Source organism: Coregonus lavaretus (assembly GCF_964263955.1).
Source record: "Coregonus lavaretus genome assembly, contig: HAP1_SCAFFOLD_2257, whole genome shotgun sequence".
In the NCBI taxonomy this organism is placed as follows: domain Eukaryota; kingdom Metazoa; phylum Chordata; class Actinopteri; order Salmoniformes; family Salmonidae; genus Coregonus; species Coregonus lavaretus.
In genome coordinates this window covers 15,001-19,608 of record NW_028164720.1, presented here as the reverse complement: position 1 = coordinate 19,608, position 4,608 = coordinate 15,001, and the positions used below count along the sequence as shown (strand labels likewise).

The 4,608-nt window shown below is 39.3% G+C and overlaps 1 long non-coding RNA gene across 1 annotated transcript; it reads right to left on the bottom strand.

Moving 5' to 3' along the window:
* Nucleotides 1-2,453: 2,453 nt before the first annotated feature.
* On the bottom strand, nucleotides 2,454-3,113 carry LOC311116724. The gene is made up of 3 exons (XR_014611468.1): nucleotides 3,092-3,113; nucleotides 2,896-3,004; nucleotides 2,454-2,656 (listed from the first exon to the last, which is right to left on the bottom strand). It is a non-coding gene; the product is annotated as an uncharacterized lncRNA (long non-coding RNA).
* Between the last annotated feature and the right edge of the window lie 1,495 nt (nucleotides 3,114-4,608).

Here is a 4,608-nt window from a genome sequence, read left to right as displayed (position 1 = left end):
ATCAAAGTACAGTGTCAGCGGATTCCTTATCAACACAGCATTGCAGCATCGTTCGGCCACCACACTAGCTAAGGTATTGTGTGTATGAACGATGGCTAGCTCCTCCACTGATCCCAGTTCAGTTCAACATGTGGTTACTAGCTAGCTAAGGTATTGTGTGTATGAACGATGGCTAGCTCCTCCACTGATCCCAGTTCAGTTCAACATGTGGTTACTAGCTAGCTAAGGTATTGTGTGTGTGAACGATGGCTAGGCTCCTCCACTGATCCCAGTCCTGTGTTTGTGCGTCTATGTTGTAGAAAGAGGCGACAACGGGCAGAACATATTTGTGCTCTACAGATGTTTTGTCTTTTCTTTTGGGTGCAGAGAGAATTCTGATTCATTAAAACAGCCTGATCTCCGAAGTCCACGTCTATAGTCCCAATCAATAGGCCCTTTTCACGATGACGTCATCTAACTTCCGCCTTTCCGCGTAGCAGGTTAACTTCACTTCCGTTCGCCCGTAACCTGAGACTTCTCAACGAGTAATAATGTTTACGAATATGCAATGGTTTGTAACTTGCTAACGTTATTGTTAATTCATAATTGTTCACTGCCTTAGTTACTTAAAAGTGGGCTAACGTTAGCTAACAACAACTTAGTACCAGATACCGATAACGTTAAAAGGTAGCGTTACATTGCTGCCTGGCTGTAATGTAACAAGTTTACTTAGCTAGCTATCTAACCCTTTGTTAGGCAGTTAGTTTATTCATGAATGTATAGTAACTCACCTATTCAAATACTGTTGTGCATGATAGCTAGATAAATATTGATTCCTGGTCAAAGCTGAATGTTAATTTAGCTGTTTCTTTTCTCCCGGTGTCTGTATCGCAACAGTATCCCATCCAACACCGAAGCATGGCACAATCTTCGAGAAGATGCTATTGCAGTGTACCATTTTGTTCAAACAACAAACAGAACAGGCCATCGCCCGGCTGAGGATTTTAGTCGAGAGGGCCATACGGAGGGTGAAGGAGTACCATATCTGGGATGGGCTTGTTCCTCTTTCCACAGTGGGTTCAGTGAATCAGCTGTGGGCCATCTGCTGCCTCATGTCGAACTATCAGGGACCTCTTGACATTAAAGGAGACAAACCAGTCTGATGTTTTTGTCAACTGGAAGTTGTATATTTCCTGAGTAAGCTAGATGGGCTGTAAATAGAAGTACTTTTATATTACTGTATTGTATGTACAAAAAAATGTAAATATGAATTAACTTTGTTGGTAATTTAATTGATCTAATGTTATACTGTATGTTTTTGTTAAGGGTAATAACTTTTTCATAGCTATTAATGAACCTAATGTGATATATTGTAAAAATATCCAACTATTAACCATGTTATGTGCTTATGTGTCATGGCACTGATGGAACTATTAAATATATGTTTGCAAGCAACTGCTTCCAATCCTTTTTGATTTTGGTAAGAGCATTTACAACATCGCAATCCTTTTCAAAATTTGTATTTCAATACATAGATATACAGTATATAACACAATTAAGTTCATTTGCAGTTAAAGAAAAACATGTCGACATTTACATCACAATCCTTTTCAAAATGTGTGTTTCAGTACATAGGAGATATACAGTATATGACAAGTTAATTTGCAGTTAAAGAAAAAAATGTCAAAGGTTCACCTTCCACATTTACCTTAACACTATTTACACATAAAATTCTGCCTTATGTTTTATAACTTAAAAAGACATCCATGTAGATGTTATAATAGAAATGATCAAGCTTCTGTCGCATTGAGTGGATAATCTCCTCATCCCTAAAGATTCTCTCAACTGTGAAGTCAGTGCGGGTATCTGTAATGAAGTCACACCACTGAAGTCCGCTTAAGGCGAGTTGGCCTTGAACCTGATAGTAGTATTTGTGGCTCTTCTTAAGGCAGGCCTTTAACTGTGATCAGGTGTTTAACTTGGGTAACATTTTCAACATCGCAACTCTTAACCTCAGCAAGACCAAATGGTGGTGCTTCTGTTGGGCAGAAGACTTTAGCATCCGGGCTGGCTGCAAGGTGAGGTGAATCAGGGTGGATGATGACCCCGCATTGTTTCAGAGAGACATCACAAAAATCAGAATATTGCCTCAGTATCTCAGGTTCCAGATCCAACCCTCTTCTCATAGCAGCTGTCTGAGGAGTTCCTCTCAGAATGCGGGTTGCCAAAGCCTTGGCAGACAACTCCCCACGAACATGGCATATTTCACGGAATCTGCTGGCTGTCAGTCGGGGTTTGCGTACCTGGCTCCACAACTGGCATTCTGACTGCATTCTTGTTTCTGCTTCAATAGCAGCAGACATCTCCTCTGACACAATCAGGCTGTCCAAATGACATTGTTGTATGTAGTTGGGCTCAAAATCAATGGGAAATTTAAAGTTGTAACCTTCAATAGGCAACTGAGAAAACTCACTGGCACCAGGGTGTTTAATAATATCTCTACTTAATTCTAGAGGGCACTGGTAAGAAAGCACAGACCCAAATGGCACAGGGCCAAATTTAGAGTCCACCAAATTAAGGCCCTCAAGCCCGTGCAGCAATTTGCAAATCCCTGGTTGTGGACGGATGTCTTTCAGTTTCTCAGCACTGGCCATGACGTGAGGATCCGGAATAGGCCCTGGCATGAAAGTGAGATATGTCAAGTTTAGATTTCATTAAATGCCACCTTATCTTTTTCACTAAAAAAGACAACCACACTCATCCAGTCTCGTACATGCTTCTAATACAAATAAAAAAATATCCACTGAAAGTCTATATAAAAAGTAACAAATAATAATCACTTTTATGTTTGTATTATTTTAGAAATGCACTAAAGTCTTTGTGCTCTAGTACAGGCGGGGGCTCATTCAGACTCACCATCATAGGCTCGGTACAGTGTGCACTTCACACCAGCTCTGACACTTGTTTTTTTCTTAGCCGCTGGTTTACACACCGCCATATCATTGGTGGCCTCTGGTACAATTCCCTGTGATATAATAATGATGAACAATACATTGTCAAAAGTCAATACAAGCTGCAAAGTTCTGCATCAGTGTAACAAATAATATCTGACCTGTGTCCTAGGCCGGTGCCAGGTCTGCAGTGCGCTGGTGCATGACAGAGGCAATGGCACTGTCTTAAAGCCCATGGTAACATAGTGAGCACTTTGAAAAATAAGTGCTACTATGTGATTACATAGTGCTTTCCCAGCAGAGCAGGAACATGACATGTGATTGAGTACCACAGGATTGTAAGAATTTCGTTGTGTATTAAGTTTAATGATACAAAATCAGAGCTCAGACTGAGAAACAAACTGATCCACAGTGGAACTTTGTGGAATCATTCTTATTAAATCTGCAACCGCAGCAAAACACAACAAAAAGAAAACTTATCTATCTTAACCTATCTTATCATAATGTTAGAGAACTGTTTATCTGAGAAACCTGAAGCCGATGAGCTTCCTCATTTTTCTTCATGGACCTGTAACATCGCCCTCTCACTGTCACCTCACCGTTAACTACACTTGAGACTGTTTCAATACAGTGATTGGGAGAAAGGGCGCAGCATTAGCCATTAATACATTACTGACTCTTATCTTACGGTCGATACAAACAGCAGTAATATTAAAAAGAGGCTGCAAAACAGAAACTCGTCAGCTCATAACCTTCGCTAGCATAGGGCTAATTTAAGCTAAATAAAGATAAACACGTACCTTCATAATCAAACAGGTAACCTTCAACGAAGAACTTGTAGCCTTTATCAAGCTTCGATCTTGAAGTAAGGGACCACTTGTCAGCAAGTCGTTCTACGTCGTTAAGTCGTATTGGTGGCAGATGTGAAAGGGACTGGGTGAACTCCATAATGATGTGCTACTAGCTAAGCGTTCCTAAGCGACACCGGATGTAAACATAACCTGCATCGCGGCAGAACGGAAGTTGTCTGACGTCACGTGAAAAGGGCCTATCACACACAACGCAGAGATACAGCCGTGCAGCACAGCGCCGGTTACATATATACGGAGTGTAAACGTATTGTAAACATGTATTGTATACGCGTTGTAAACATGTATTGTATACGTATTGTAAACATGTATTGTATACGCATTGTAAACATGTATTGTAAACATGTATTGTATACGCATTGTAAACATGTATTGTATACGTATTGTAAACATGTATTGTATACACATTGTAAACATGTATTGTATACGTATTGTAAACATGTATTGTATACGCATTGTAAACATGTATTGTATACGCATTGTAAACATGTATTGTATACGTATTGTAAACATGTATTGTATACGCATTGTAAACATGTATTGTATACGTATTGTAAACATGTATTGTATACGCATTGTAAGCATGTATTGTATTCGCATTGTAAACATGTATTGTATACGCATTGTAAACATGTATTGGTTACACGGACCTCATATTTTTACTTCATCATATATAGTATATAGTGTATATATATAGTGGGTGGTTGCAAACGGGTGTGGTTGAACAAACAGCTGAAAAGTGTTATATAAAAAATAATATATAAAAAATAGCAAATTATTAAAGAAAGTACAATTGGTTAGAGGGCTGT